The sequence below is a fragment of the Centruroides vittatus genome, unplaced genomic scaffold (genome assembly GCF_030686945.1).
Source record: "Centruroides vittatus isolate TY-2023 unplaced genomic scaffold, ASM3068694v2 contig_345, whole genome shotgun sequence".
In the NCBI taxonomy this organism is placed as follows: Eukaryota; Metazoa; Arthropoda; class Arachnida; order Scorpiones; family Buthidae; genus Centruroides; species Centruroides vittatus.
The window spans coordinates 3060072-3073502 of NW_027122170.1; the positions used below are offsets into that span (position 1 = coordinate 3060072).

The window sequence follows — 13431 nt, forward strand, 5'->3', positions numbered from 1 at the left end:
TTAAGCTTTTTGCCATTTTATAATAATTATTAATATAAAAGCTTTTATAACAAAATCTCGTAACAGATGGCGCCACACACTATTTTATTTATTATGATTAATGATATAAAAGTTATTTTTTAAATAAAATCTCATAACCGGGAAAGTTACGCAACTCGTTGCTAGATTTTTTAATAATAAAGAGGTATTCTGCGCATAGCCGGGCCCCACACAAGCACTCGACGGCCCTGATGGAGCGATCGGGTGATGAAGGCTTACTTAACTTAACTTATACTTACTTAACTTATGTAACAATGCATTAAATTTAAATTATCACTAAGTATATAGAGGGTAAAATCAGGGGTGTTCAGTTATGAAATCTAAACATTTCCTGTGACACAGACATTCTATTATATATATATTATATAGTTACAAGTATTTATAAACAGTATAATATGTATAGCTACATATAACTGTATACAGAGATATATGTATATAAATACACATCAAAGAACAGCGATACAGTTTGATATCAATATCATTAATTAGATGCCAAAAAATTTAGAGCACAAATAGCCGAATAGATAAACAAAAGGACAAACAAACAGACGTATGGATACAAAATTTCTCATCTAATTTCCGCAAAACGTGAGGTTTTTCCCTCCACAGAAAAAGGTTGTGAATTTTATATAAAATTGAGAGAAAAAAATTTGTTAAAATTCCTGAAAATTTTCTTCTTTAATTTTTGAGAAAGCTCGAGGACAGAAAAACACACAAGAAAAAAAATCGTCAAGATCACTTACGAATAAATTATTTCTCGGAGGACATATTTACAAGTTTTCTCTTTATAATCGTTACAAAATTGTTTATTTAAGAATTTAAACGCATTTAAAGTCATTATCTTCTATTTTAAATCATTACGGAATACAATTACGTGACGTCACTCATTCCGAAAAGTAATCTCTATTGATATATAAATTGATATATAAATTGATATATAAATGACGTCATATTTCAAAATACAATTAGATGATTCATATACGATTGCATCGTCTGAATTTCGAGTTAAGTTAAATTTTATATTTGTCTAATAAAAGTAATAATTTTTATAAGAAATACGTTTATTATTCGTTATTTAAATGTATTTAATTATTATTTTAAATTTTCCTAACTCGTTTGCCCTCCGCCAGATGTCACGACGTAAACAAATTTTTTTAAATACTGTATTATATCGAGCATTTTAGGAATAATTATTAGCTTCTTTTAATTTACTAATAATATAAATTTTATTTTTAATATTAATAAGTATTAATAATTTACTATTTTCTTTATAAAGTTTTTGACGCGACGAATCGCTCTCGCGTCGCCTATACTTCATTATTTTAAAGTACCAACTGCATTGTTTATTATATTAAAAGGTAAACACTTGAGAATAATCTTTCAGATATTTTTTTTTATAATATCTTTCCTTTACATGTTCAATTTTCAGATAAAATAACCGTTTATAAAACGAAACACGAGCCGCGCCCCACACAAAAACACCACCAGAAAAACCCCAAAAACGAAACCAAAACAATTAAATAGCAACTCCCTTCTATTCTTTAACGGAATAATTATAAAATAGCCCAACTTTCGCTAACAGAAATAGCATCGGTTCCCAATTATTCGCTCACGGGATTCACGTCGCAACTCTTTAACATCATAGAAGAGGGCCTAAAGACACGAAACACTCATCCATTCTTTTCTTATCGCTATCATTTCATATGCTAATCACATCTAAAAGTTTTTTTCACTCCCCTTTTGTACGCCTCGTGTACTTTCAAAGGGCTTCGTTCATTATTTTTATAACTAGCTTCGGTAAGAAGTTCACCTCCATAGCTTTAATATGGCATCCCCAAGCTTACGTATCTAATCAAACCCCATTTTTATATTCCAATTTTCTTCCTTAGATAAATATCTAAATCTAGGGAAGAAGTTTCATCATCATATTATCTTTAGCATCATAGCAGACAATTAAGATTTTTTTTACGATTTTCCTCGTACACGTGTAGCATGAATACTCTCCTTTAAAAAAAGAAATTTGAGGAATTTTTATAAAAATTAAAATAATTAGAAGTTAAATATAATTAAAAACCTGTTCTATCTATCACAATTAATTTTAAGTCGTCAATTAAATTAATTAAAAATTAAAATATTTGTTTTAAAAATCACCATTGGAGTGAGGAATTTCAATTGAATTTTTAAGCATAATTTTGATTTTTTTTGGGGGGGGTAAAAATTAATTTAATTATTTTTTATACGTTTTATACGAGTTTAAGGGCTTTAAAACAGTTTTTTTTTCTTACGAAACCTCGCTATAACGCCACCCCACACAGCGCCAATGAATACTCACCAACTTAATTAAACGTGAGAATTAAGATAAATAATAAGGAAAAAACCGACTAGAATAAAAAAAGAATTTTTTTTCTATAATATCTTCTAGATTTTGTAGCATAGTCTATTATATACACCGATTTATTTAAATTTTTAAATTTAATAATAAAGGAGTAACTCTTGCATACCCCCGGATAATTATATAGAAGGGAAGCAAGTCGGAAGCTAAGCACATTTTCTAACGTCACAAGCATCCGACAAATGTGTAATTTCTTCGAAACAGGCAAAAATATCCATTCGCACGTTAAAAAAAGGGGGCACCAAGTTCGGAAAGTCACCCTTGTAATTTGCATCCTTGCAAAATAACTGGTTGAGTTACAGATGATAACACTACCGATGTCTGATTGAAGTTTGTTTTCCTGTTGTACTCGGCGCCGTCTGTTTCCTTTCGAATTTTTAATCTGATCTGGAATGTTTCGGTCGATATACCTCCCCCCTTACTACGTCTCTGCTATTGTAAATGTCACACTAAGACAGGTTAACGAGGTAGAAATTTAGTAAAAGTTTTCATTAAAAATCATTCAATCCGGAACGTTTCAATCGATAACGTTTCTACTGTACTAATGAAACGTTATATGCGGGGGTAGGGAGGTAGAAATATAGCAAAAGTCTTCGTTAAGATCGACTAATTTGGAATCTCTCCCCCGATGTATCCCCTTTACGGTAAATAAAAGTCACATAGCAGGAGCAACAAGGTAGAAATCTGTCTTACTCAATCTGAAATGTCTCCCCCGATATATCCCCGTTTATAGTAACTAAACGTTACGTAGCGGAAAAAAATAAAGTAGAAATCTGTGTAATGTTTAGTTACTATAAACGGGGATATATCGGGGGAGAAAGTGATTTTAATGAAGACTTAGATCGCTCCCGTTAAGTTTTCATTAAATTCCCCCGATATATCCGCCTCTAAATGTTACATAGCAGGAGCGACGAGGTAGAAATCTATCAGAATTCCTCATTAAAACCACTCAATGTGGAATGTTCCACTCGATATAACGCCATTAACGTAACTATTAAGCGTCATATTAGCAAAAAAAAAGTATCGCCCTTTAAATCGGCACGTCTTCCCCGCAAACACGTAACCAAACGTCACACTAGCGGTATATATACTAAAGACGTCGTAACGAGGTAGAAATCTAGCAAAAGTCTTCAATTAAAATCACCCAATCTATCATAACTTCAGTTGATTTGTGTCAAGAAAGAGCGCCATTTTATGAAGTATCTGGTTAATATTAATGAGTTACGAGTGAATGTTAACCATACTAATTGATCTCTCGAGCATATTACAGTGGGCATTAAAACGTAACCCACGTTTTTTTACACACAACTAAACGTTTTCTGTTACGTTCCTAAGGCAACTAGACGTTCTGTATGATAATGAAGTTATTTTTTTTTTTACAATGGACGTTACTCGTTACTTAAGTGACAATTTTATGAGTTTTGTGGGTCCAATTGACCACCTAAAATATAATTTTTTAATAGTTAAACCCTATAAAATCCTATAAATTGTATATTAAGTCATTTTTTGTCGTTTGAACGACATAAATTAATGTTGACAATGATTAGTTATCGTTATTAAGTCTGTCACTGGATGTTGCGTGTCGAGTTTTTTCCCTCCTCTTCCTCTCCGTAATTATATTATCTGCTATTTTCTAATGTTTTGATCGCTGTAGAAGGCTCCATTCTATAATTTTGACCCCCGTTAAAACGCATTTTTACTGCTTTTTATGTAATTAAACCGCTTAATATGAGAGGTATTCTTGAGTGTGTTTAAGTGGAGAAAAAATGGACGTTTTCGAGCTTTTAATTATGTTTAACTAACGCTAATTTTGATCAAAATTAAGATCATAAAGTTTTTAATTAATTGGGATTATATTAAAATATTTCAATGGATAAAAATTTAAATAAAGGGGGAATAATTTGTGGTGTATAGTCTTTCTAGCGCGTGTCGCGTCGCGTTGACTCGCGCGCGACACTTTTTACTTAAATTTATATAGTTTATCTACTTTTTTTGTCGTTAAATTGCACTTTAAAATATTATTTGTCAATTTAAAAAACTGGAATTTTATACGACTTAATATTTATATATAATAAATAGAAATCTCTTCGCGTGGAGTACGTGCGAATGTTACGCGACGCGACAAATTTTCGACGATAGTAATCTAATTAAAAATACAACAAAACAAAACTTTAAAAATTATATGCAAATCGAGACAATTAAAAATAAATTTTTGCTTTAAAAAACACGTACATAATAGATCAAATTAATTTTTAGGAATGTTAATTTTAATAATTTCGCTCTGCACGCGACGCGACGCGACGCGAAGCGCATCCATACAGCAAAACTTAATTACACGCGTAAAATAATAAAAATAAAGAGTATAATCACCCAAGAATATAAGCGAATAAAAAACTGCTTTAAAATTCAATCGAATGAACTAGTAAATAATACATTTATTGTGTATTTTAAGCTTAAAAAGCGCGAGTAACTAAGCCCAATTAGTGCGGGTAATACACGAAAATATACGTAAAAAAACCGCGTAAAAGGCGATACCGAGAAGTATGAGAAGTTAATTAGGCATCAATCCCATGTAACGCATCACGTGATCGAAGTATACTGCACTGTGACCTTATCTTAACTCATTTGCTAGCATTGGTTGTCATGACTGCTATCAACTCGGTGCCTCTCGAACTTGCGTCATAGTTCACAATCCCAGTTAGGAAGCGATACGTTAAGCGTTCGATTAAGGTAAGTCCCCCTTTCTTAACTTAACTCGGACCCTCTTAAACGTCACGTAACATATAAATTAAGAGAAGTAATTCTATATGTGGGAAATCAGATAGAGAAGAATGAGTGATCATTTTTAATAACTTTTAAAAAAAAGGTATCCCCTCGCTTGGAAGGGGGAGAGAGAGATCGTTACAATTGCACGTGATTAGCGGTTACAGTCGGTTTCACAATGTACATCGTCACGGTGGTCTGTTTTCGTATTCAGTGCATGTATTCTAGTTAGGGTCTTCTAGCCAAATGTATTCTTGCTCTTCCTACTCCCAGGGGTTTCTCTGTGGGGCACTTGCCTTTCAGCAAACTTAAGATTGAAAGCAACGGAGTGGAATTTATCTTAGGGGTGAAGAATAGAAGTTTGTAAGATCGTTTCTCCTCCCCTCCGTCCCTGCTCTTTTTTTCTCGGTCAGGTGAGCGCTTTCGAGACTTGTATTCAGACAGATTAAACTGGTTTCTCTTAAATGTTAGCACCTTTTAAAGGATGTGAATTAAAAAAAAAAAAAAAAATGTCACCTATTTCATTAAAGTAGGAGTCACGTAAATACAACAATAGACTTAACTATTGTTGTATTTACGTGTACAAATTATATATAATTTAGCTGCTGGAGTAGAGTTTTAAACACGTGTGAAGAGCGCTTTGTGTTACGTCACCCCTCCTATAGTGTGTTAAATAATAAGAAAAAGAGTTAAGTGACGTAACAAGTGTTCATATACCTATATGGGTGTTCTAATTTTTAAAAATTTGGGGAACTCTAACTAGGTTTCTCCTTTGCATAAAGGGTAATTTGTTACGAGTCCTAGATAAGTCTTCCATTCATTATCTTTTTCTCTTATGTGAAAAAAAACACATGTAAAGTCTAAAATTTAACAGTAACCTTGACAATATGTGGCGTATAATAATTATTCCCGTGTGAAATATTAACATAAACACTAGCTTATCGAAAACATGTGCGAATTCCGTCAGGCAGTCTAAGCCAAATCGTCTTTGAAGCATTCCTAACGTGTCTGAACAATTTTCTCATCAACGTCAAATAGGAAGTGACGTAACGAAGGACACAACCCTCCCTCGATTCTACTCTCTTGTCGGTTCGATGAAAGTAAATCCGTTACGCGGCTCTATTTCGTCCTCTCGTCACTGGAATTCCATCCCTCTATGAATAAGGTTATTCAACTTATAAACATATTTTCTTACCGGTTATTTAAAGTATTCGTGATTAATGAATTAACATTAATTCGCTAGAAAGTGGCACGTGACTTCTAGACCCTTTGACACCCCGTCTAACATTCAGAGGGGGTGTTAAAGGGCCTAATTACAGTGTCTAATTCTAACATTTAGACCCTATAACATCAGGCAAGGTTATAAGTATGACCCTTTAACATCTTCTAGACTAGACATGCGTATAACATGACCCTTGAGAGAAGTTAAAAGGCCTTCACTTCTAGGCCCTTTCACGTGGGGAATGAAGGGTTTGGACAGTAGAATCGGGGGATAACGTATGTTTCTAAAGTCAACATGGGGGATGTTAAAGGGCGTAGAAGACTCTAGAATCGGAAGAATTACGTCATACGACCCTTTAGCACCTTCTAGATGTATTTTAAACTTATAAATTTGTTATATTCTTCAGTTAAAGGCACAAAAATTAATGAATAAACTGCTTGTAGATAGTTTTTTTTTTTTTTTTTTTTTTTTTTTTTTATCTCGAGCGCCTTGGATGTATTATCTACACTGGAAGTTTGCCAATAACATATCTTGACACTAATTAACCCTTTTATCACTAGAAAGTTGTCGTCGACATCTTCTATCTCTGAAGAAATCGTACTGTTTGAAGATAAGAGACAATGCATTGATAAATTTGAGTAGTTAAGTATAATAAATTACTTAAAACCGGCTAAATTACTAAATTTCTGACCTATACAAAGGAGGGTGGAGTTTATAAGAGTGATTTTTAACAGGTAGATAATATATTCTATATGTGATTATTCTTTAATAGTGTTCTTCGTCACCAGACGCGACGGCGCGCGTCGCGTTGCGTAGCGTCACGTCACCTCACTCATTACCTAGTAAATAACTATTGTTTAATACTTAATTGTCTGATTTTTGGTAGAGTGAAAGTTCGTAAATGTTTAAATTTATAAAAGACAGGTGTGTTATATTGCTGATGTGGGAGAAGCCAAGCGACTATACGCGCCGCGCTGATTTGTTGAGAGAATAGATAAGATAAATACATTTTAATTTTCTTTTTTAATTAAATTCTCTCTCTTAACAGTTAAGCTGTGTAAATTTTTAATAACATTATGAATTTGACGTAATAAAATTAGATATCGAATTAATTTTATGGGCGCGACGTGACTATACGCGCCTACGTGCGCCCAGAATAATTAAAACGATAAAAGATAGTTATTATTACCATTTAAAATGTATAAACCTTATAATATTATAAATTAAACTGTTTTTAAAATATTTATTGGACGTTTAAAGAATTAGAAAACAAAGAAATTGTGAAATTAACGCCGCGCGCCTCATTATATACAGAACTAGAAAACCCCCCCCCCCGAATAACGTAGAATATATATTAAACTAAGAATAAGACATCAAATACTCGAACGACCTTCGAAATAACTCTCTGTATATAGAAAAATCAACTTAAAATAAGGAATGCAGTCGTTATAAAGAGGACATCTTCCCACACCTTAAACGATTCAAGCAAGACACTCAATAAGAAAGTGCTTACTTTAATTACGACCATTTATCTGCTCGGTCCCGTAGAAATTGGGGAGGAGTCTGAGGTTAAAGACCCTCTACAGCCTCACTCTTGTCTGATCGACCTCACAATGGGGAGGTGCCTCCCTCTTCTAAAACTTCTGGTGACACTTAACAGTACCAGAAAAAAAAAACCCATAAGAAAAAAGTATAATAATAATTCTGCTGACGTAAACTACACGTGACCCGGACTTATATACATCCCTCCACCTGTCCAGAATTAATTAGAAGTGTGTGCGTGATGTGAGGTCATCACGTTTGGTATCAGGATAATTATGTGCATGGTAGATGTAACCCTTCGGAGGGGATATATTGGCATCGACCTGTGATGAGAAAATATCACTTTCCTGATACATATAATATGTATATATACGGTATTTAAAGGTACGTATGTGTACATAACATCCCCATTTTTTAAATTAATTGATCTGATAATGATTTTGATTTATGAATATTTAAAAAAAAATGAAAAATATTTTGCATAAGCGATATCGTGTGATCGGTTTTTAAGCAGCGAAAAAGGAATATTTACAAGCTTTATGAGGAGTTTTATAACCTGTTTTATGTGCCAAATTAGGTAATAGTTTAATATATAAATTATTCCGGTGAATTTTTTGAATATTTCTGTTCTTTTTACTCACTTATCTTCCCTAAAAAATCGACCTTTAACCTCATTTCCTATCTCCTACCTATAAAATGTCGTCATTGTTTACTAGTAATATCTATTTAAGGATCTTGATAGAAGCGTGTGTTTTTTGATTATTATGTCAAATTGTCATTTTTTTTAAATGGTAAATTCCGTTAGTTACTGTTTATAATGAAGAGAAAAACAACAGAAGCCATTTGTCAAGCGCTCACGTAGCAGTTGCAGTTTAATAGCTGTTTGTCCAGATATTACCCAGATTCTGTGATAAACAACCAAACCAGGAAGTGGAGGAACCCCTCTGTAAATATTCTTTCATTTCCCTGTGAGGGATTGATGACTTTTCTCCTGCTCTTAAAACTATTGTTTACGAGAGGAGAAATAGAATGATACTAGAAATACCCCCATCGAGTGAAATATTCCCCGACAATTTCCCTTATGTACTGTACATGTCCAAAATCAAAGTATATAAGCTATTCTTTATTACATAAGTGGGGATTATTTAATTTTCTAGTGAAGAATCGATTATTTTTCCCTGTTCTTAAGAGGCGAAGCTATAGAACAACACTAGAGATACGCCCTTAGAGTGAAATATTCCCTGACAATTCCTTTGTCCAGATGCATGAAATTTAATGTATAAGTTAGCATTGAAAATCCAATTTTCTAAAAAATCTTTACAGCGTTATCTATAGGCGATTGGATTTTTAGATAGAGAACAAAGATTAAAAACGATTAAGAAATAAAAAAATAAAAAATAAAATGACAAAGTTCGCTACAGTTTATTTTTCTGGAACACTTTTAAGACATTGTAAAGAGTGTTGGCGCCAAGGATATCTCTTCAAACAGATTATTCTGTTTGCTACACTTTGTCTTGCTGCCTTTTGAAACTTGACTAGTCCCCCTTCACTGCTCTAATGGTAAGTCAAAACTTGTCACTTCTTTGAAGGTTTTTTCATTATAAATTACAATTTACTATTTTTAGAAGTCTAAATAAAAAATATATACATTTTTTAGAAGGTCTGATACACCTTCGAATGCGGGGCAATTAAAATAGTTTCGTATATAACAAACCACGTTTTTTGTAGCTCGTGTATCACGACCACACTTAATATAAACTAAGGTGAGTTTCATTAGATTCTTCTGTATTGTTATAATGTTTTGTGGGTGGTAAAGGAGTAGGATAATTTAAATTTAAAACCAGATAGAATTGCCAGTAATCTTAGTATAAAGCTACCTACACTGCAAAAACATCCCTCTACATCTCTCGTAACTCCGCATTCTTATCCCCCTTCAGAATTAGTGTTTTGGGATGATATTTCATCAACCCCACGTTAAAAATTCATCCCAAGGAGCTTAAAGATGTTTAGTGCCTTGTATTAAAGTTTTAATGATGCAATTAAAGATGATGAATTAATTCTTAAAGACTTTCCTGACGACTTTTAATGAACATTAAGTAGGTTTATTCAATATCATTTTTTTTTCGAATTTATGGGTACCTGGTTGCTTTGTTAGAGTATTAACACTGACAGCAACAATGTATTAAAGGTGATTCATAAGAAACAAAGAGAAAATAAATCAGCCTTGGGTGTGGCGAAGGATTGTAATAAGAGAAGTTAAACTCTTGGGTATGAGGATGCTTTCTAAGAAGTTGAATTAAAGCTTTAGGAGGTGTTAGAATTAACAAAGTGAATGTTTTTAGAGTCGAACGTGATAAATTTGTTAAACAAAACACGAAGAACGTTACAAAGAGGGAGAAAAATTCACTGAATGTAACGCGATGCCCCTCCAAAAAAAAAAGGCGAAACAAAACGGCGTGGTCTTTATTAATCGCTTCTTTAATCTTTATAAATTTCTATTTTAATAAAAATTAGCTTTTTAATACAATAAAATAGGATTAATTTATTTAAAATGCTGTAATTAAATGCGCTGTCACTTGATGAATAACTTTATGTATGATTCAGGTTGTCTACTCCTTTGATGCCATGAAAGACCTCATGCTGTGTCTTACCATAATCAGATTTTCAACGTCAAAGTTAAAAATTTCTAAAAGTTTTGGGTATTTTTTGCTTTTATTGATAAAGTTCCCGCTCTTATCTTTAAGGTTAAGCTGGTTTTTTTTTTTTGGATGAGCATTTAAGAGAAAATAAGTCGAGTGTAGGTCTTCCTGACGTAATATGGCTTCTTTTTCTGACATTTCTAAAAATTTTAAATCAATTCAGTTAATATTTATGATGTTTATTATGTTTCTGCCTCAATATAGTCCGTTCGCTATCAGAATATACCTTAAAGATTCCATAGAGATCTGATTATTAAAACTAATAAATATAGAACATAAAATTGAATTGTATATTAAAGTGTAAATATAATTACGAATATTTATATATAAAAGTATGATAAAATGTATAAAATTATTATTTTTTTTAAATTTTAAATTATTCGGTCCACTTTCCTAAGAAATAAACTTATTACTTTACCCATTTCGAAAATGGTCTAGTTCGGTTTCTATGACAACGAAGTATTTTCTAGAGCGAACAGACTATTTACATAATGCATAATTAAATATAGAAATTTTTTACTAGAAAATAAAATAAAAAATTATTATTATTACCCTTAGAAATAGTAAAATATTTATAATGTGTAATAAATAAATTTAATGCACTTTAATCAAATTAGAAAGGAAGAATACGACTGGTGAGAGGACCGCTTAACGTTAATAACCGTTAAATCACGTGATTCGCTCTTAATCTATAGCCGAAAATCGAAATTTGCATTATTATGTTTAAGCTGTATAAGCAAATTTTTTTTTACTAAAATCAAAAGTCGCAGACTGGATTGCGAAAGGGTGCCATCAAGGTTAACTTTCAACAGATTGCTGTAGGCTGAAGTATTTTGTAAGCGATACACAGAAACAACTACCGATTGTCTGCATGGCTTTTGATATTTTTATAATAGTTTACGCAGTGTAGGGTATCGTTATCCGTAGGGGAGATCATGTTCGGTAGAGCTAATGTAAACACGCGGTATGTAGCAAAGAATGACAGTTTGCAGAAGTCTAGGTGGGACACACGACGTTCATAAAGGGAGATTAAGAAAAATTTCAGCCATTTTTATTTCTTTTCCGGATATAAAAACTGTATCGAGCGGTAGAATTTAGCGATTTTTCCAGCTCGTTTCACTCCCTCACCTGTTTCAATTGGGGAAAATTCCTTTGTAACTCCTCCTCTTCATCCTCATCTCTAGCGATGCTGTATAATCTCTCTGGTGATCTCTAGCATATAATTTACAGCATAAAACTTGATTAGTTAAGTATAGAATTACAGATTTTTTCCTTGAGGAACCGCCGATAATGCGACAATCCAAAAAATTATCACGAATCTTTAACAAGGGATCGAATTTCGAGCGTGGTCTGGAAGCCACAGGAGACTTTCTAGATATAGAATTTCGTCGTATATTTAAATACATAATACGATTTTCTACTATTTTAAAAACGAGAAATCTCTCGTTGTATATCTGCAGCCCGACCGGGCGGGGTGAAAAGGCCACCCACCCCACTCTGTCACCATTGTGACCGAGTAACAATTTGTGTTCTTGGGAATGTTCCCGAGGAGATATTGCCCTCTTTGTCAACGTATTCTTGTACATAATTAGAGAATTGTAAAAGTTCTGTGACGTTAATTACTATATTGTAATTGCCCTCCTCCTCATCTCTCGCTCTTTTCTTCCTCCCCCTGTACATTTTTTACGATCTCGTAAAGTTAAGGAAACTTTGGACTCTAATAACAATAATTTATTGGTCACAAAATACCGATACTTATTTAAGGAAGTCGATATTTTGACCTTTAAGTCTACAATACTTTAACTGGAGTTCATGGCGAATTTTTTGGTAAGTATTCTACGAAGAAACTTCTTTACATTCAATATTAAGTTACCGATTTTCTTTGAATAAAAAAATTTCTTTTTTGAGGATTGTTTAGCGATATTTTTAGAATTTTATCATCAGTTCTTCTATTTTTAGTATTGGTTTTCTAAAAAATTTATTACAAATTTTTCTTTTATTTTTCTGTGAAAATTCTTAATATTGTTATTAGAATTTTCCAATTAACTCCAAATATTCTTTAAAATTGATGTAAATTCTATAATTAGAGTAAAATTTCTTGGAGAAAAACTTTTGTAATGTTTAAAAGTTTTTATATTTTTGTAATTTTTTCTACAATTTTTTAAATGTTTCTAATTTTTTTGGAACATTTTTGGAATAATTTTATAATTTTTAGAAGATTATTTAGGGAATTTCCCCCAATTTTTAGATGATTATTTAGGGAATTTTCCCTAGTTTTTAGAAGATTAATTGGGGAATTTTCCCCGATTTCTAGAAGATTATTTAGGGAATTTTCCCCAATTTTTAGATTTTTGGAACTTTTTTCTGGTTTTTAGGAAATTAAAGCATTTTTCCAATTTTTAGATGTTTTTAAATAATATATTTTAAAACTTTTATACGATTTTTGGAGCATTCTTCTAGTTTTCCAACAATATTTTAAGAATATTTGTTAAATTTTATATTTTAGAGCATTTTTCTAACATAATTTTTACTAATTATTAACTGTAATATTTTCTAAAAAAATTGTTTTGTAAGCTACGAAAATAATTGTCGAAATTTGTTAAATATTAAGAATAAGATCTAAAATGTAGCTCTAAAAATATACAAGTGAGTATATACAAAATATTCAAATATACCTACTTTACTACACATTAAAAAAATATTAATAATAATCCAAAAATTTAAATTAATGATAATGAAATAACCGTTAAAGATTTTGTTTTAATTATTCAATT

The 13431-nt window shown here is 31.9% G+C and overlaps 1 protein-coding gene across 1 annotated transcript in view; it reads left to right on the forward strand.

The window, feature by feature from the left end:
* The first annotated feature begins 5045 nt into the window (after positions 1–5045).
* cv-c (crossveinless c) overlaps positions 5046–13431 on the forward strand; it is a 70121-nt gene continuing 61735 nt past the window's right edge. The window contains exon 1 of the mRNA XM_067269072.1: positions 5046–5161. The gene's annotated coding sequence lies outside the window, so the exon portion shown is untranslated. The remainder of the gene's footprint in view (positions 5162–13431) is intronic.